This window comes from Canis lupus, chromosome 13 (genome assembly GCF_011100685.1).
Source record: "Canis lupus familiaris isolate Mischka breed German Shepherd chromosome 13, alternate assembly UU_Cfam_GSD_1.0, whole genome shotgun sequence".
Taxonomy (NCBI): domain Eukaryota; kingdom Metazoa; phylum Chordata; class Mammalia; order Carnivora; family Canidae; genus Canis; species Canis lupus.
Window position 1 is genome coordinate 58,141,156 of NC_049234.1, and position 22,257 is coordinate 58,163,412.

The window sequence follows — 22,257 nt, forward strand, 5'->3', positions numbered from 1 at the left end:
TAAAAATGCCTGACACATGGCAATGCTAAGTAGTAGATAGTATTTATTTTAACCATTATTTCCATGTCAAAGAGCAGAAGATACTTTGTTTTTTCTACTCATTGTTTCGATTCAGAAATTTTGACTCAGTTTAAAACACTATTATAAAAAAATTGAAGTGAGTAAAAAAATTCATTTTCATCCTTGATATTTTTTCATAAAGTTTTTACACTTGTCTTTGAATGAAGATAAACTGAGTCATTTTGTTCACATTTTTCCTCCTAACAGAAGCCAATTAAATACCAGCAAGAGTAAAATATATAATATATATAGTCCCTTAGTTAACAAAATAACCACAAATAAAGTTTATTATTTAACAGTGTCTGTGAAAAAAATTTTATATTTATTTGTAATTTAATCCCACATGCTGCAATTTAAACTTATTTGTTGTTTATTCTCAGTGGAGTGACTAAACAGGGGCTCTCACAGTCAGAGAGAAAAGACAAAAACATTGTTTGGATAAAACAAGAAATATTGGGATCCCTGGGTGGCGCAGCGGTTTAGCGCCTGCCTTTGGCCCAGGGCGCGATCCTGGAGACCCGGGATCGAATCCCACGTCAGGCTCCTGGTGCATGGAGCCTGCTTCTCCCTCTGCCTGTGTCTCTGCCTCTCCTTCTGCCTGTGTCTCTGCCTCTCTCTCTCTCTGTGTGACTATCATAAATAAATAAAAATTAAAAAAAAAAAAAAAAGAAATATTTCTATTATAGTGACCTTAATTTTGTATATAAAGAGTTGAATACCATATTAGTAAGAAGACAACAGCTATCTGCCTGTTATATTTAATTTTTTAAAAGGCTTTTATTAATTGACTTCATAAAAATTCTAAAGTCGCTAAACAAACACCAATAAAAATAGGTTCATATGAGTGGAAAGAGTAGATACAATCATTCCTAATAGGGTAAGAGAGTCAGCAATCTTTGGAAACTTATTTATCCTCTTGGACCCAGGGGATGTTCAGGTAATTGAAAAAGAACACAATAATACTGAGTTTCTAATGGCTCAGCATTGCTGCATACATGAAAACATTGGAACTGTAGTTAAATAATTATGGTGTACTGCTTAGTGCGCATAAATATAATGGCAGTGCTTCACAGCTTCTAAAGATTTTTTTGTCATGCTTTCACACAAAATGAAGGAGAATATTATGTTTGTTTAGGATAATTCACCATTTAATTTATATATTTGCCTACTGCTATAAAATCAAGCTAATCAATTTAGCTTTTGACAATATAATCTATTTTCCATATTCTTGTATAATCTTTTTTTCCAGAATTTATCTTAATGTATGAGTTACATTAATTGAAATTTACACGATTATTCGCAAGTGATCCCTGAACACTTGCTGGCATCCTCCAGCAAAACAGCAAGCTCATTCTTGGGTGATTGTTTCTAATCACTATGTGTGTTCTCATTCCAGATGCCTTTTAATGGCATTAATGAAAAAAAAAAAATCACTAATGTCTAATTAAAGATGAGACCAAAATTGGAGGGGAATTTTTTAGAGTGATGCCTATACAAAAAATTAAACAGGAAGAGAAAGAGAGAAAACCATTAAAAGTCAAGATGCAAAGATCTGGAAGAATAAAAGAAATGACAAAATAACTAGGAAAGGTCTAGGCCTATAGGCTACAAAGCATCAGCATTAAAGAAAGTGAATGAAGAGAGAAAGATACAAAGAAAGTAAGTTGAATATTGCTCCGCAGAAAATGAAGGGGGCTACAAGAACTTAGAGAGGTTGAGAATGGAGTAGAGCACAAAGAACTTAATATAAGTTATTTGTGAGCTTTTTCAAAGAGCTTTGGGTAAATGAGAACAGACTATAGTCAGTGAGACTCAAAGAAAAAATATTAGAGTTGACGGAAGAGTCCTATAGGTAACAGTCATTGGCAAGTGGAGACTCCAAAGAAAAATTGAAGACAGAATGGTGGTAACAACTATAGAGAGGCTCTGGGAAAATTGGTCTTCTTATTAGAGAGCTTTTGTCCTTTGACAGTGGTGAAAGTAACTTTTTTTTTTTCAATAAATAATATTGTAAAAGCCTATCTTAATTTATGAATACTTTTTATTCTGAGTATAAAAGAGTGACTCTTCTTAGAGCTGTCGATAAGCAGTCCTGTTTGGAATGTGGTAGGAATAATAAAATGCATGTGGCTAAATTAATGGTGCCCATGCATACATACACAGAAATCCACAAATATGTCTATATGTGTATATATATATATAACTTTACTCTCATTTGAACCATTGCCAGTTTTGCCTGTTGAAATGATGAACCCTAGTTTCAGGACTGATAAACTTGCCTGAGACATTAGTTCTGGTTCTGCTGCCACTTAACTATGTAACCTTGATTTATTTAAGTAAAGCAGCTCTAGATTTCTACTTGTCAAGGCGGAATTAAGAGCCATTGGATATATCATATTGTATTCTGTTCTCTGAGTTTTACTTTAAAAAAAAACTCAAAAAATTAAAGTCTACATTCAAAGTTGTCTTTGTATTTAAAAGCAGAATCAGTATATGAATGTTTTTAAACTTATAGTAACCCTTCTTAATCATCCATTTTAAGGAAGCCTTCAGAAGTGGTGACAGCTCATACTGCCTTTTTTATTTATTGGACATAAACTTAGAGCCTACAGTAAATGCACTTAATGGCATTAATGCATGCATAGCATTTTTTCAATGTGTCACATATAATTTTAGTGCAGTGCATGATACATGTAACAACTAAAAATATAAACCACCTGTTGTTCAGATTTTCACTGTTGAGAGTACTGCATTGTTTAGCTTTTTCTACAGTGTGCTGTGTGTGTCAATATTGATTTCAGAAAAAGTAATAAAGGATCCTGTCAAAATAAAATTAAAACCTAAGGCAATTTACTTTGCTGAAGGGGGTCAGCTTTAATAACCATCACCATCTTACCAGAACCACTGTGAAATTTCATTAACACTGTACTCCGCTCGCATATCAGCTAGGTTTACAATTACTACTTGATTATATGTCTGTATAGATCGTTAGGCACAAGTCTCCTTTCTGTGCCCTGTATCGTTTGGTACATGGGGTTTCTTTTCAATTCAGTGGAAACTCTATTCAAAGAAAGAAAATGATAATAAAGAAAAGGTTGGTATTGGAACTATTCCTCAACCCTGTACAAAATTATTCAACACATTGCAGTTTCAGGACATTTGGCACTTGAATCTATTTACCCTTAAGTTAGGTATCTACTTGAGATGACAACAGGGTGACTTTATACGTAAATGTGAAGAAAAAATATCCAAGAGTTTGGAAAGTTCAGGAAGAACATATAACTGCCTTTATCCCTAGCTCTGACATGAAGTTTATTCTCAGATCCATCTATTATCTATCAATACATGTTGCCACTTCCAATGCACTAGAGAACAAAACTGAACAAAACACTACAGTGGTACTGAAGTGGTAAGAAAATAAAAACATGTGGATAGACCCTCTCATTCAATAGGTTGATGTTTCTATATAATTATTTTCAACTACAGGCTTGAATATTTTTATGTTAAGTTTTGAGTGAAGTCATTTTATTAGTTTTAGTTTTATGCTTCAGGAAATAATGTTGTCCTTGCATGGTATCCAAAACAAACCAGCTCAGTAAGGGATGCTTCTCAGTAACAAATAATGATGTGAAGTTCCAGTATATTTACATGTGTACATATTTGAAAGGTAAGCTATAAATTATCTTGTAAAGGCGTTATCCATAGTTCCCTGGGCCACATCAACACTGCAGGATAAATTTATTATTTATTTATTTATTTATTTATTTATTTATTTATTTATTTATTTTAAAGATTTTATTTATTTATTCATGAGGGACACAGAGACAGAGGCAGAGACACAGGCAGAGGGAGAAGCAGGCTCCATGCAGGGAGCCCGATATGGGACTTGATCCCTGGACTCTGAGATCACACCCTGAGACAAAGGCAGATGCTTAACCCGCTGAGCCACCCAGGTGTCCCTACAAGATAAATTTAAAAGTAAGGGTAGACATCGATCAATCACCCTAGGTCTGTCACCCACAGGCTTTGGATACAGCCAATGGTGAGGCAATCCTTACCGAGCAGGCAGTGTGAGAAGACCATCTTGACTAATAAGTAATTTCTAGATAATCATGTAGCATTAAGCCCAATGCCTAGTGTGCATCATACCTCATAAAATCTCTAAGGAGCAATGTTTCTCATTAATACTGTCTTGAATCATTCAGGTCTAAATTAAGGCCTAGTCCTAGTTAATCTCTTCTCCTCAATTGGAGGTCAGTTACAAGCAGTCCAATCACCTTCCTTTTGTCCTAGAATCATTAAGCTACATCTGCCCTGTAACTGCTGTCATTGCTACCTAGAGTTTATTTTAGCATTTTGATTAAAAGCTTTAGATTTGCAGTAAAATACATCTTTCAAACCTAGGCCCTGTCTTCTCTTAATTGTAGGGAAGTATTTTTCTTCGTTTTCTTATCTATTAAAAAAAAAGAGATGATAGTTTCAACATTGCAGGAATTTTACAATGATTTAAACAGACAATACTTTTAAATAGAAAGAATATGAATGCTATGTAGTAAGTACTTAATGAGAAAATATTAACTATGTTCTCATATCTTATAAGACACATAGATCATTAGGATTATTTCAGACTAATATGGAGGTTGGATCCCTCCTTGGATATTGAAAAGTAAATGAGCAAACTTTATAATGCCAGTCCCTCAGGTTTATACAGTTGCCTTTTGTCTGTTAGAGCTGACAGTAGCAAGAATGAGAATACATCCTTTTTCCCCCAAGAGTTTTGCCTGCCTCACTTTTTGGTGAGGGAAAGATATTTTGGGGAAAATATCTATTACTTTGGCTTAATGCTTGCAATCAATAAGAGTTGCTGCTGTCAGTGTTACCATTTTAATAGGGAGACATGAGTGCTGAAGGGAGCATGAATACAGACCTTTTATTTCACCCAGCCACCAGTATTATGTAAAAACTCCCAATGAACACAGATATCCCAAATATCAAAATTAATAGATTAAGTTTCCTAAGAGGTGAATTTATCCTTTCAGTTTTGGGATTAGTCTCTTCTCAACAAACAGCATACCAGGCAGTGGGTTGGATTATATTGAATAGTACTATTTGGTGCCATATGCACAGAACTCTCTTTCTGACCTCCTCTCTCTGATAAGAGGCGGCCAATACCAAAATCAGAATCTAGGTACTTCTGCAGTCTTACTCCAAGTGAATCCCTTATCCAACAGTGAGATCCAGCAGACTCTTCTGAAAAACAGGGTTCATGGTATCCCATCCCTAGACAGAACTTTTGAGTTGGGCATAGATTTAGGAATGCTCTAGATCTTCATAATATTTATACTTCAAGAATGAAATCTATTTTCCCCTTCTCCATACTCAAACTATCTGGTACTCTTTTCCATTCAGTCTCAGAATAAGAGATGTTACTTCTTTTCAGGAAACTAAGAGCATGGAAGTAGACTGCTTGTGATAAAATCCTGGATCTATCATCTTCAGTTAGGTCAGTTGGGGTGAGCTATTTAGCCTGTCTGAGGCTTCATCATCTAATCATCCAATAGTGATAACATGTTTTGACAATTACATGGTATAATATAATAAGTTGCTTGGCCCAGGGCCTAAAATATAAGTAACCAATACACATAAGCTGTTATTACATTATGACTATTATTAGTATTACTACCTATGGTTTCATTTAGGACATGTCTCAGGAAACTCAATTCATTGCTAAGCAAAATATTGCACTATAACTTAACATCCTAGATTTTTTCTCATTTATGAAAAAAATAAGTTATTGACACCTATCTTCAATTTCTTATTTTCTCTCCACTTTTCAACACAGTCTTGTCTTCTCACTCCTAAATTGTTCTGATTACCAAGTGAAATCATTCATTTATTCCTCATTTCATTTTAGATTCTTGTACCCTATATAGACTCTAATGTTGATTATTAGTTTGATATCTCTATAACCAGAATTCCAAATCTTTAACTTGACATTTAGCAGTGTACTAGCTTTTCATTATATTTCATAACAAATTTTCCTTATTACAAATATATTATTTTGAACGTGACTCAGGATAAAACCTAACACCTTTATTATTTTTCATGACTATACCTTCATATGAATTTTGTGTCCTGCTTCTTCACCATTCGTTTGGTTGAATCAAGGGTGGGCCCTAAAACTTATGATCATTCTCAGGTTCTGAAAGACCCCAGGTCACATTAATCCCCTAACAGATCAATAACAAAATGTTCACGTGGAGGCCGAGAAAATTAAGGCCATTCCACTTTGAGTTCAGCGTTAGCACAAGTACAGCCATCGCAGGCCCCTGTGACTAAGAGCTGAAATTTACCTTACTTCAGTTATAGGGAAAAAAACAGCTTACAGCTTAACATCCTAGAAAGCCCCATATTAGAATGAGAACAGAGCCCAAGCCAGGGGCAGGAAGCCCCATATTAGAATGAGAACAGAGCCCAAGCCAGTGGCAGAAAGTCCCATATCAGAATGAGAAGACAGTTCAACACCCTTGAAAGCCCCATATCAGAATGTAAACAGAACTTGAGAAATTCCTCCTCCCCTTCTGGAGGTCCCCTAGACCAGCCCATGAAACTCAGCTGAAACCCACCTCGGGGTCCAAGTCCCCGCTCCGCTGTGTTGGGTAGTACACTTGATCCCAAGCTCGAGCTTGCAAATAAACCCTCGTGTGTTTGCATCAGTGTCAGCTCCTTGGTGGTTTCTCAGATTCGCAATCTTGGGCACAACAGTTCACTATCACCATAATTTTTTTAATCTTCCAAATTTTATTCAAAGTTAAATTTCTTTCCTTCACTTTTGGAAGCCTACAGCCAGAAAAGAGCATTGGGTTTGTTAACTTTTTAAATCCTTAAAAAAAAATAAAAAAAAAAAAAAAAAAAAAAAATAAATAAATCCTTTATTCCATTAGTACTTCTATCACTCTGGCTGGCTGTAACACTAACACCTCCAAAATTTAAAAGGAGAGAAGTTGGAGTGTTATGGGCATGGGAAGTATATTTCTTGACATGTACCTTCATGAGCTGGTTGGATCCCTAGGCTGGACAGCTGTCAAAAATAGACTCTTGTTCCTGGGTTTATTTTGATAAATTCTTTGGAGACTCGCTTCAAGATAAGTCATTTATTTATAGTTCCTTTGATTAAGGAGAATTCATTATTTTGGATAATCTTCACTTTTTACTTAGCACCTGGATATTTGGGAGTACTCCTAGATACTTTTCTGCTAAACACTCCAAAACCCTGATGGGGTCCTCTAGGACAAAGCTTTAAAATGTCTACATTCAGCATTCATTCCATATACAATACATAGAAAAAGCAGCCTTGACTCACCATTTGTAGGAATTAATCAATAATCAAATGCAGTCTCTTTTTGTTTAGTTGCCTGGTAGGGTGCTCCAGGCACATGCTGCTTTCTTTAAAACTTTCAGGTAAGAGTTTGCATCCTTGTGGGGATAAGTGTGAAAGATTCAAAGGTAGCACTCTGAGCATACCAAAAATTCTCTCAAAAAATCTATTTCTCTAATTGCCTACTCACTTAACTTTCCTACTCTATGCTTTTAATTTGAATGACTTGAGTCCCATCATTGGATGGTACTCAGCACCCATTTTCAAGTGTGGGACTGGTTGATCTCTGATTTTTAAGACTCTGAAGACATTAAGAATAGCTCTCTTTTTAACATCTTGTTAACCTAGCCAGATTTTTGTCAAGAATCCCTACAAACTCTATTATTATGTAAACTGGTTGGACTACATTAAAAAAAAAAAAATCACCTAAGGAATTCTGTAAGAACAATTGCAAAGACTGAGTTAGCAATCTTTTTTTTCTTGCCTTAGACCCAAGCTTCCAACTAACTTTGAAAAAGAAAGGCAACTTAAATATATTTTAATATATTAGATATTAGGAAACAAGAGGTAGAAGGGAATATCCAGAACAGATTATTCACTTGCAAGAAAGTACAGTCTGTTTATTTCAGCCGACCTGTACCAAGCCATTCTGCTAATACAGTGGGATCTCTGCTTTATCTGAGCCTTTGTTTACCAAGCTCTTTGGGAACTTCTCCTGCTATTTTGACTATCTAGAAAAATCCCACTCATTCTTCAAGATTCAGGAAAAAAAAATCTATTTTTCTAAAAACAAAACAAAACCCTTTAACATGTATCCTATAGAATTTTCTGGATATTTATTTCATCACATTTCACTCTTATAGTTGTTTAACAAATCTTTCCCTTACAGACTGTTGAGGTTGCAGGTCATGTATAATACCTATTTCTTTTCCCATTTCCCACCACATTGGCTAGCATGTCACATATGTTTCTTGGGAAATGTGGATGTTTAAGTCATTTAGTTTCTTGAAAATACATATAACAATATTATGTGATTTGCTGTGTTTTACTCTAAAATGTAATGATAGTTTAATATAGCAAAATGAATACTCAAAAATAACTTGGATATAATTAGGATTTGTATTTGAAATAGGCTCTTTTGACTTTTACTGGTCTTTTCAGTTCAACATTTGACTACTTGCTGACCACTCATGATGCTCACTCTGAGCGAGTCATTTAAGTTTATTAGAAAAAAAAAATCCACTACTTTTGTTTTTACACTAGAGAAGTCAGTTCTTTTCCTAAAGTAGATTGACAATGGCTAAGGCACACTATCAATATTGGCAGTTCACTGTGCTCTGGAGACCTTGAGTCAGCAGACAGATATTCCCAAATGCATTCATTCTTATTACAGAAGAAATAAGCTGTAGGGTACTCTTGATTGCAAATGTTCTAGTTTACTAAAGAAAGACTATGGTCATTAGTGAGCATGTTTTATTGAAAACAGCCATTATGTTGAATGAGACATTCTATTAAAGAGAGTTCAAGTCCGATGTTAGTGTTTGGTAAAAACTCTTAGAAGTCGAATCAGAAGATAATTCTAGAAAAAATAATGAATTATGGTTTATGATTTATAAAACCATGTATTTCTGAATGATCACAAAAATTAGGTTACTATTTGGTCTCAGATGGCTTCTGATACAATTCTATAGTCTCCAGATTCTTTATATCAGATTCAACCCCTTCAATAAAGTAGTATTTATTACATTCCTACCATATGAAAAACAAATCTGCAATGCATTGTAGAGTGTTATGGGCATTGTAGAGGCAGTAGGATGAAGTATAAAATGTCTTTGCTATTGAGAATTCTTGAGGTGAATATGGGAATATACAAAATAATTAAAAGTAAAATGAAGTAGATGATTAAGTGCTGAATGAACAGGAAAGTTATAGGCATAAAGAGACTCAACATGACACAGAGTGGTAAAGGAAGACTTTAATAATCAAGGGCAAGTTTAACTAGAAACTGAAATAATTTTTTAAAGATTTGTTTGACAGAGAGAATGAGAGAGAACACAAGCAGAAGGAGTGGCAAGCAGAGGGAGAGGGAGAGGGAGAAGCAGACTTCCAGTGCAGGGCTCATCCCTGAACCCTGAGATCATGACCTGAGCCGAAGGCAGACACTTAACTGGCTGAGCCACCCAGGTGCCCCTGAAAGAATAATTAAATAAAAGAATAGGGAAGGATGAAGGACACCTTGTACATAATCACAAAACAATATTTTAATCATCTAATGTCTAGATTGTACTTTCAAAGGGAAGTTGACAATCTTGCCACTAGAGAAGTGGAGTATAATATAGGTAACTAGCAGAATTTTAACTCTTGGCAAAGTAAAATCTGTTTAAATTAACTTTGTTGTTAAAAAAAAAAAACTCACATGATTACTTATCATAGAAATCTTTCATGGCTTTTTTTATCAAAATTCTAGAATTGGCAGCTTTCTTGTCATATCAACAAGCCCTCCTAAAGAAAACTGTTGCTCCCACAGTCTTGCTTTAGAGCAAGGCTTAAGCAGCTAGACTCTGCAAATCCTCTGGGTCTTCCTCTCTCCTACCTTCTCCCTAGTTACCATTCATGTAAGCAAATTAGGGGATCTGATCCAAGGGCAGCTAATACAAATTTAGGACTTAGATTGCCATAAAAATCTACTACTGAGGTTTTGGTTATACTGCAACTATCATGTTTCTTCTTTTGAAAGATTTGTAAGAATTGGCCAGTGTAAATAAGATAATTAAACAGAAAGGACTAGGGAATGCAGTCGAGTTGAATTTTTGCAGGGCATCTGATTGAATCATCATATATTTCTGCTGCTGCTGGGTCTCTGAACCTGACTTGGGTTGTTAATGACACTTACTGTTCCACAATGAGATCTTCCCATATGAAGGTTCCCATACTTGTATTTCCATAAGATTGCACTTCATTTACTTCCTTTTATATATTTTATATATATACACACACACACACACACACACACACACACATACACACACACACACTGACCCCTTAGCTTAAGCTAGTTTTATAATGGCTGCTCATACATTCCAAGAGCTTACAAAAGCATGATCTAGGGTCCCTTGAGTGCCTTTGTATGTAGTTTTCTCTCTGCCTGAAATATGTTGTACTCTCATCTTACCTTCAGTTAACTAAAATATATATATTCAAGATTTGTTCAGACGTGCATTCCTGGGGAAGCCTTTCTAACCACTCCAAAGATGCTTATCATGACTTCTTATAGACTTCTAATTCACTTGAGGTTAGGCTCATTTCATTGCATTTATCACTCCATTATGTGGTCCAGCAAATACCTTTATTCACCAAACAGATTTGAGAATAAGTACACTATTGGGCTAATTTGTGTACCTCTGGGACTTACAGAACAGTGCCTGGCTTATTATAGTCTCAAAAATTATCAGGTGGATAAAAATGGCAATGCCTTTAAGCATTTAAATATTTGAAAGCTAAGAAGGTTCAAGACATGACAAATATATTTTTTTATGACCCTAGAGGGAAGAATCACTTACTTTGATATAGAGGAATTTGACAATGAAAAGAATACCAACATAAATAAAAATTAACATAATTCATATCAGGGAGGTGCTAAATACTAAGTTAAAGTGGGGAATTACATCAATGTTAAAATAACTAGAATAAATTTTGTGATACAGAGTTAATGTAGAGATAATATATGATGAAAAAAGTTATTTTGAGTTGTATTTTGAATAAGTTATTTTCAGTTGTGTTAATTTAGTGCCAAGTTATTACTACAAATTTACATTCTGTTTGAATTTATACAAGTATAAACTAGATTTATAACAGGAAAAGAATAGATAACAAATTCACTACTTCTGGGATGATATATTTTCTCCCATTTCTAAATAGTTCTAAAAAATAGCATGTTTCTGAATTACAATCTTAAACTATTCTGTCTATAAGAATCTTATGAAAATATCAATGGGACTTAAGCTATTTTTGTGGCTAAAGTATCTATTTTATATAATAAAATACATTGTTTTAACATTTTAGTAAAAAACATAATTTAATGCCAAATGTATTCTCTATGACTATATGGAGAATTGTGGGGGTTTTTTTCCCCAAAGTTTAGGAAAGCAAAAGGCTGAACAGTGAAGTTAACATGTGACTAAAATTCCTTAACTGTTCAGCCTCTACAAACACTCTCAAAAGCCTTCTTCATCTAACCCTGTCTCATATTTCATTGCAATGCTTGCCAATCAGTTACAGTCTTTGGCCCCATGTCACTTTCATCCCATTGGATGACTGTCATGGGAGCTGCCCAATGGTGCGCTGCTAATGAGGCAGCTTAAAGAGCAGCTGGGGAAGTGCAATTGCTGGATTAGGGTCAAGGCCAAGAAAGAAAATGGATGAGAGAGATAGAGTCTGAATGACTGCCAATAAGCAGGGGTTCTATTATCCTGCTAAAACAGGACATTCATTACCATCTATTGTAACATAATTTGGGTTCAGTCAAGCTGTCTCTCCCTCTCTTTGGATTTACAATTCATAAACCACAAATGGTCCAAAGGGTGCATTGTCCCTTGTGGCCATGTAACCCTGGGTGAGGGAGAAGCATGGCAGAAATGAATGAGCTATAAAGTCCCTAGTGTGAGCGCCATCAGGGCTGACACCTTGTTCCCCAAAGCTGTGACATAAGTTGTAGGCACAATGCTGAAAGAGTTTTGCATGTCTTTGGGGCCAGTTTGCTCATTAAGCAAAGATAAAATAAAAAGTCCTTGTTCATCCTTTGCAAAAATAAAATCCTAATGCTAACAGCCAGTATCTCCATGCTAATTTCCTCTTGTTACTGTGAGTTGAAGGCACAGGAACAGAAAAGGCTTGTTTTTCCATAAGGATAAAAACCCTTGGTATTTTCAACCAACTTCTAAGTCTAGAGAATAATCTATTTGTCAGTAGTTTTGGGTTGTTTCTATATATGAAAAATGACATGTATAGAATTGCCTCATTGTCTTTTCCTTCTTTAATCACAAAGCTTCCTTTAAAAAGGATAAATGTCCCTCTCCTTCTTCCTCTTCTCCTCTTCTTGTGCCCCTACTGATCTTTTTCAATTGTACTACTTATTACCATTTGGATTCCGTTCTAAAGCCCACCTGCCATCTGAACTAATGGGACCATAGTGTTATTGTCTATGTGCTGTACTCAGTTAGGAAGGCAAATGAGCTTGGTGAAAAGAGAGCAAGTACAATAATTCAGAGCAAATTAACCAAGGCACAGTGAAAATAATTAATCATTGTAGCAAAGTAAAGAAAACATACATGTCACCTTTGTTCTAGTCTGATTGGTAATGGAGCACTGGTTACCTCAGGCTGTGTGGCAGGTAGACCTCACAGAGCATCCTCTACTTCTATCAAGAGGTCACCTCCATAAGTCAGAGACAAAAGTACTGGCAGTACAACTGTAGTCCTTATAGACCTTTTTAATGTGGCTCTAACATAGGTCACTTTTAGCTTGTCCTTGCACATTCTGGATGGCATTGCTTGGTGTACATTTGCCACTGTTTGTCTTCTATTTCCTCATAGAAAGATTGTGTTATTTTAAAATTTTGGTGTTTTATTTCTAAATGCTTACCAGCGTAGGTATTTCAAACTGCTCACACAAACCATAGTAAATGATCTGTCAGCAAAATCTGCCAATGATGCTTCCAAAGAATCACTTTATAAATGTGTTTATGAACTTCAAAACATTACCTTAATTCTCAGAATTGTCTCTTAATGTATTTGGGGCATTCAATATTATGTTTTGATATATCATAATAACAACTCTAATATCTAACTGTAAAATGCCACATTCTGATCAACAATATCTGTAAACTCTTAACAGAGTCATCTTTACTGAAGGCATAAAGTGCTAAACACCGATTTTATGTGTGTATGCATATAAATGTATTAATATTCTTACATTAATTAAGTTGATTAATTATAGCCATTTCCTTTTACTAAAGATAAATCTCATCTGTAGATCACTGATCTAATAAGATATATATTTTTGATGCTAAAACAACCTAGATGAATGAAGTGTATAAGATTTTTTTTGAGGAGGTGGTTGCTAGGTATTCAAATCCATGAAATTTAATCTTATATGATACATACGGCCAGGAGTAATAATTGGCCTATATTTTACATAAAAATAGTATATGTCAGGGATCCCTGGGTGGCGCAGCGGTTTGGCACCTGCCTTTGGCCCAGGGCGCGATCCGGGAGACCCTGGATCGAATCCCACGTCAGGCTCCCGGTGCATGGAGCCTGCTTCTCCCTCTGCCTGTGTCTCTGCCTCTCTCTCTCTCTCTCTCTCTGTGACTATCATAAATAAATAAAAATTAAAAAAAATAGTATATGTCAGATTATAAAGATTGCTTTACTGAGGAAAAGTTTCAATTTTCAATTTGTTTATGAAACAAATTCCTACCCTGACTTGCTTAATTGTTCCTTTAATAAGGAGTCTATGAATTCAAGGTTGGCAGCATGACATTCCCAGAAATACTTGCCTCAGGTAATTAAGGAGAAATTGAAATACATGGAAGGGACAGAGAGAGGGAAAGAGAAGAAACAGAAGGAGAAAGAGAGGCAAGGGCAGGGGGTGGGAGAAAGATTTTAAAAATATATATATATAGAGAGAGAGAGAGAAAGAGAGCCATGAGTAAATTCTAAAAGAATCTGCCACTGGAAGATTCCTTTGCTTGGCGTGAAACAATTGGTTAAAAGGATTAAAACTTCAAGGCAGAAACTGTATCTAGTCTTACTTGGTGTAATGACAATAGTGGAGAGATTCTGGTTCTCTGGAGAAATTTCAAGGGAAAGGGCACGGTTGCCAGTGATGAGGGTTATACTGATCTTTTCCTGGAAAAAAGTTCAAAGATTGACTTGGAGAAGAGTAGAGAATTTTTCAGTAGGATTTCCCCACAGGACCTTTAACATCATCACTAAAATTACAAAAACCATGATAGGCTTAGTAAATTTGTAAACTTTGAGTGAAAGGTGAATTCAGCAACAGGCAAAAACAAAATCAGCTTCTTGATGAGAAGACAAATGGGTTACAACCAGCTTTCGGTGCAGTGACATGTCTCTAGACATCACAAGTCTTTTAAATGTCACCAAGATGCTTAATACTTGGTCAGCTGCGGCTCACAGCTGACCAAGGCTCACAGGCTTGCTCACCATTATATTTTGATAATAATAGTAAGGGCTATTACTTACTAATATTACTAATATTTTGATAATATTAGTAAGGGCTCACATTCATTTAGCCTTTAGTCTGAGACAAGTAGTATGCTCAGGGCTTTAATCCTCACCACATACCTTTTCTATAAGGAAAATATTTTCCTATTTTTCCCCCAAAGAGAAAACGAATGCTTAGAGTTTAAGTAATTTGCTTTAAATCACCCAGCTATTAAATTGTAAAGTTGAAATTCAAATCCAGGCAGTCTGGCTCCACAGCCCATGCTCTTAACCACTGAAGGAGACTAGTAGGGAAGGAAATGCTAATGTGTTCCCCTCAGCCTTGCATTTCTGCCAGGGAATGACTTTAATACCAAGAGAGAATTGGTCTTTTGGAATGAAGCCCTAAGGGATAAAGAACAAACAGAAACTTTAAAATAAAAAGAATGATGACCATAAATAGAAGCAGGTTTTAACATTATAATTCTTTCATTAAATATGTTTACCCACTTAGCTTCTACGAGAGTTAAGTACTAGTCTGTGGGCTTCTGAAAAAATATGTTCATTTATTAATTTAGCATATGTTTAAACAGATCCAATATCCCATTTCCAACCATTTCCTTCACTTATTTCTAGTGGACAGTCAAGGGATAAATACATAGACAAAATATTCTCCTTAACAGCTTAGAATCATCTAGAAATTAATGGTAAGGTTTTTTCCAGCCTCTAAATGACTATTTATCAAACACCTCATTTGAAACTTACTAGCAAACAGATATAGCAATGAATCAAATATTTTTCCTTAAATTTTAGTTTAATGTTATGGTTTAAGTGATGCTTAATAGTCTGGGTAAGTGTGAATGTAAATACACATACCCTTACCTATACCCCCATCCCACCCCCTGCCACTCATGTATGAAACAATCATTGTTTTGTAGGTAAAAGCCAAAGTATGTTTTCTTAAAACAGTTATATGAATAGAACAGCTATTATCCCCAACAGCTTAAAAAATATGCCTTTTAATTCTGTCAGAGAAAAAAACATTTTGCTATTTTAATAACTATGTTCTCCCTTAGCTTATTAAAATATATTCCTGGAGGCTTCCAGAACCCATTTCGGATCTACAAGCCTCCAAAAACAACCTCACAAATGGTGACATTAGTGGCACCAGTAATCGTAGCTGAAGTAAAGAATGTAAATGAGAAGTGCTGCGTAAATCAGCCTTGATATTGTTCCGCTGCTTTTATCTGTCCACTGTGGGTTGGGTTCATTGCTGCAGGAGCTCATCCTGGCTGATAAAAACCACAATCAAGTTGCAGACCAAGACAAATGGCTCTCAAAGGAATGCTGACAAAAATAGGAATTATAGAAACTTCCATATATTACCTGCTTCTCCAAGTCCATAATTTACAGTCACATCCTTGATGGCATGTACATTTTTATTTGGGTAAATGCTGGGTCTATACTTCAGTTCAATGTTCTGAAATAACTTGCACTTGACAATTTAATGCTAACACCCTCTGGTTGGCTGGATTCCCCTACAATCCACTTGCTCTTACTTTTTGGCTATAATGGCCTGTCTTTTCCCACTCCTTCTTGTCAAGTTCCTTAGGGGCAAGAATGTGGAAAGATGATCAGAATCATGAATAGAAAAGCATTTTGAAGTTATCAGCTAAAGATATATATATATATATATATATATATATATATATATATATATAAGATATAAGTCCTCTGAAAGAGCATCCCATGTTAGAAAACCCATTTTGCTTTTGAGCTTACGAAACCAATGTGGACTTTTTTTTGTTTCATTTTAAAGCAATACTGTAAACATGTTTCTTGGGCATTAATCTTTTTTTTTGTAGGATATATAAATAAGATATAACATATATAACATATATATGTTAATTTTGCTCTGTCAACAATAGATTTTAACTCAGGGGAAAAGAAATTTAAAATGTTATTTACTTCTGAGTGTATGTATAAGAACACTTTGTTTTTAACATAGCTTGATACAATAGCTTGCTGATCTTTATCTACAATTCTTTGGATATTGAGAAAGATTAAAATAGATAGTCCTGAAGGAAAAGGTACTAAATGTCCCAATTTTTTGTATTAGTTTAATAGGTTAGAAAAAAAAATTCTTAGTGATTTCAGATCTAGCTGTCTGAATCTAGAGCTGTGCTCTTCACCCCATGCTAAAGTGACACAGGACCTACAAAAATCTGGTTGACTGAGGCATTTCATTCAAATTTGATGAGGAAAACAGTGAATAAAAAAAAAAAAACAATTACATTGGTTATTTTCCTTAATGCTTACACAAAATTAGCCAATAAATTCAGACCAACCAGTCAGTAGTATAGCTCCACGTACTAACAAAGCATTTTACCGCTACTTTCAAAATTCAGTTAGACCAAGAATGAAATTCCATGCAAAACAAAACCAAAACTGAGAATATATCAGCATTTAGAAGAAATTTATAATTTCCATAGCTGTTTTGGATCTTAGTCGTTGGGGGAAGTATTTTATTAATGCAAAATGGAGGAATTATTCTGAACCAATCTATTAAAATATTGAACATCTTCTGTGTGGTTCACATTAAATACAAACACAGTAATGTTAAGATGTGAAGATACGGTAAACATGTCAGTCTCTAAATAGTTAGTATGGAAGCGGGAGTTTGAGAAATGGTTGAAAGAACTTTGAAATTATAAGGCAGAAATTGTAGATACAGGCTAGTCAAATTGGAATCTATATTTAATTAGCTGCGTCTTAGCAAAATGACAGGTGACCTCAGGACCAAAGGTGGCAGAGTGGTAGCCATGAGGCTATTGTAGTCATTTAGGTCGAAGAGAGAGTAAGGACTTGGATTAGGAATAGTGACATCATGCGAGTCTTGCCTGTCTAAATTATTCTGTTTTGTTTATTGTGTTTTTTTTAATTTTTGGAAAGTAGAACGGGATGTGATTATAAATTACCCAAGCTAATTTTAATCAAAGTTTTGGTACTATTTCTGTGGCTTTAGTAGAAATACTATGTTCTAGGAGTCAGGTTTCTTAGCTCTCCAAAGGAGATGGGTGCAGGCTTGTTTTTTTCTTACATGCTACAAGATTCAAGTGATAAAATCAAAGAGTTGTGCAATGATTCCCTGCTTTTACCATCCTGCCCTTGCAGCACTGCCAAGAAAACCTTTACTTTTCCTTATTTGCCTCTGAATAATTATTATTGACATTGTTAAGATTTGCATTGTAATTTACAAAGTGCTTTTACGCGGAGTTCTCTATGCAACACTCACAAGCACACTACAGTGAAGGTATCCATTTCCTCCATTTTCTAGATGAATCTTAATTTTCTCACTTGTTAGCATTTGCTGCTCTCACTAGTTTCTATGAATGTGGATTCAATGTGTCATATAACTGACACATCTACTCCAAAATTTCAAGTCTCATGCAGACTTAGAAAGCAGTTAATGAGGAAAAAAAAAATGGTGCAGTTTTTAGGAAGAGATTGTGCCATGGGGTGGGGGAAGGAATAGATATGTAGGTAATTTAACACTGGAATTCTTTAATAACAGTACAAGAATATCTATCTTTGATCTCTTCCATTTTCTCACTGAGCATACCTAATGAGCTACTTTTTCCTGTGTAATAAGTTTCTAAATGCCTTTTATACCTACCTATTCTTTCAAGCCATTCCCAAAATTACAACTCTAATTAAAATCTGAACACTATTACAACAATCCTATTATGTATCTGTTCTTCAATTGCAATGTTTTCACTTATCTAAAGAACAGAGTTCAGTCTCCTTAGTAGAGGAATTTAACGATCCGTAATCTAATCTCAGGATTTGGCTTGATAGGGTTCTAGAAATAATGGGACAGGAGGAAAAGCTAATTATGTGCATCTCTTCCCCCCTCCATGTTCAGTGATATCATTGGCAGATTGTTATCTGCAGTAGTAGGAATATTTACACCAAGGAAATTGGCAAACTCTACAAATCAGGTTTCTTTTACCAGAGAGCCTATTGTTACAACATTTATCTGCACATCCCTAGTTCTCTTCCAAATTCCACTGTCACTGTTTATTGTGTAAATATGATAATTTTTGCCCTAAGCATAGCCTTTCCCATTATCCTGTGATGCACTTCCTTCCCAGTTTGAATAGATGAACTATGATTTTTGTTGGGATGGCAATATTTGGGGATGATGGATTTTTTTTTCTTATTAGAGAGTTATTTTGAGGAACACATTTTAAATCTCAAGAAAATAAATAGACAGATAAATGAATGAATGAATGAATGTAATAACTACCCTTCCAGGCCACACTGTAATACTATCTCCCACCAATGGATGCATTATTAAAAAAAAAAAAAAAAAGAAAAAAAAAAGAGCAGCTTAAGGTTCACAGCAACATTGAGAGGTACAGACATTTCCCATATACTCCATGCCCCCTCACATGCAGAGCCTCTCCTGTTATCGACATCCCCCACCAGAGTGGCACATTTGTTAGAGCTAATGAACCTACACTGACACCTCAGAATCATCCAAGGACCATAATCTACCTTATGGTGCAATTTCAATGTTATACATTCTATTGGTTTGGGCAAGTGGAGTACGATAAGTATCTATCATTGTATCATACGGAGTAGTTTCACTGCCCTAAAAATCCACTGCTTTACCTATTCATACCTCCATCCCCAACAGTGGCACCAACGAATCATTTCACCATTTCCAGTTTTGCCTTTCCAGAAGGTCATACAGTTAAATAATATGGAATGCAGCCTTTTCAGATTTTTTTTCCACTTTGTAATATTCATTTAAGTTTCCTCCATATTTTTTCATGGCTTGGTAGCTCATATCTTTTTAGTGCTAAATAATATTCCATTGTCAAGACATGCAAGTTTATCCATTCACCTACTACAGGAAACAAACCTTACTTTCCACAGCAGAAAAATTCCACTCTTCTCTGTACAATCATAAGGTTTATATATTTTTATAATACTTTAATAACACTAAGTAAGATATTTTTTCTACTATATTATAGATTTTATGAGGGCAAGGCACATATCTTGTTCGTGTTTATTCTGTATTACCTTCTTTAATGTGTGGGAAATGAAAGGGTCTCAAGTAAATAAATTTTAAGTAAACGGATAAATAACATTGAATATATTACTGGTCTCCTAGTTCCCCAATTCTTCCATTTTTTTCCCATTAAATCTGGTAACTTTTATCAAAGAACTGTTGAAAAGGTCTTTGAAAAAGAAAAATCTGTCCCACTTATTGTCGCTTCATGATCGAATATGAGTAAACTAAATGGCAAATGGGTCATAGGCCTGCTTTTGAATAACTTAAGATGGCAATAAATTGAGGACAAAATGCTTAAATTGCTATTAAATTTCAGATACTTTCTGAAGAAAATAATGCAAACTAACGTGGTTTTTTATAAGGTGTACCCCTGTAAGGTCAGTGGGAGAGAAAACAGCACTTGGAAAAACTTGTTCTGTAGAAATCTTTACTTAAATGTTACTTTGCAGAAGAGGAATGTATTTGCATGATAAAATTGCTTTATGAACAGCATACTTGGCCCCACTTTCTTGGTTTGAAAACATAGCTGAGGATTCCCAACACTTTTTTTTTTTTTTTTTGCCAGTAGGATAAATGCAGACAACTTCAGAATTTAATGACAAAGCCTGTTACTCCCCCAAATGCTTGAATTCATTCCCTCATATTTGAGAAGATAACCTGAATCAGCTCAAATTCAGTAGTTTTAAAGTTACAGAATATATACTCTTACTTTTTTTGCATAAAGATTTTTGTAACTTCCAACGACTTCATTTTCTTAAAACAAAAAATATGTTCAATCAGCAGCCAACTCATTCACGGGACAGAAGAGCAGGCATCACTGACTTTCCATTTGGAAGCAACTGGCTTTTCTTAAAATGAACTTGGTTAGCGTGCCAGACGTGGTCAAATCTTTGCTCTCCCCCTGTTTCGTCCTGTTCCCTGACCACATATTACTCTTAACCTTCATAAGCTATGTGCATTACACAGTCCTTGCTGACAAAGGAAATGAACTAAGCTGGATCCGCATAAAACCACCCACAAAAACTGCAAAAAAGTCATCTGAAATGTATATGCATCACTAGTAGTATTCTATAACACCATTTTGCATAGGAAGAACAGCAGCATTAACACTTAAGATTTCCTATAATTAAAATTGATAGGCTAGGGACACCTGGGTGGCTCAGTGGTTGAGCCTTTGCCTTTGGCTCAGGGCATGATCCCGGAGTCCTGGGATTGAGTCCTGCATTGGGCTTCCTGTATGGAGCCTGCTTTTCCGTCTGCCTATGTCTCTGCCTCTCTATCTGTGTCTCTCATGAATAAATAAATAAAATCATAAATAAATAAATAAATAAATAGATAAATAAATAAATAATAGGCTAAACTCTTGCTGGTTGCTTTTATGGGAAGGGAATAAACTATTAAATTTAGGCTAAGAGTGTTGACATTTGGTTGACGTAATTATAGAGGGAAAAACAATTTCTAGAGGCCTGCCTTTTTTTTCTTTAACTGAAAAGAACAATCTCCTTAGTACCATTTCAGATCATAGGCATCTGCAGATGTTAGCTCCATGTGGTAGAAAACCATTCTGGGTAAACATCACTCTCCTACAACAATTCAGAGCAGAGAAGAATCTGTAGAACCGCATATGGAGAGAATAGTGGAGATAATTCACATTCTCTTTTCTGTTCCATAGTTCTATGCTGATAATTTCAATGGGGTATTGAGTTAAAATATAAAAATATTTAAGAAATTATATAATTTATATATATTCTATATTTAAGAAATTATATAATTTATATATATTCTATATAATGGGAAGTGACGCTACTATAAACAGAAAAGCATCAATACTTTTAATGGCATCTGTCAACACTCAAAGTAATTATTATAACAATGTTGAAATCACTAGTCGTAGCAGCTAAATTTTTTGGAAGGTTCTGTGTCAGACATTTTCTGATATATATCTCTTGATCTTACTTATAGAACTTCTACACCAGAAATAAATAGCATTTCTCTTCAAATTATATAATTGAAGGAACCAGGGCTCGCAGAGACTTAGTACTTTTCTCAAAATCCCATAATTAGTAACCAGTGTCATTAGCACTTGAAACCAGGATTTTCTGTCATCAAATCTTTATTTCTTTGCCACTACATTATGTTAACTGTGATAAAATATCAAGATATCTAAAAATTAAAATATAACAAGATATGTAAAAATTATAAACCTATCCACGTATTTGTGCAATATGGACATTCACTGTCTTCATTTTATATTCAGACATTTGAATATTATTTAGATCAGCATTTTCTAAAATCTGCTCCATTAGATAAAATTATGCAGGTTAATAAATAATACATGAAAACCTTATAACCTAGTTAAATGGATCTAGGTTAGACAAGTGTAAGTAGAGTTATCTTACTGTAGGATTCATTTTTCAGATCATAATATGTGTTTTGATTTTCCAAAAAGCGAAATGTTACTACTTGTTTATCAGGTTTCAGACATAAACATTACTTCACTTAATTCTACC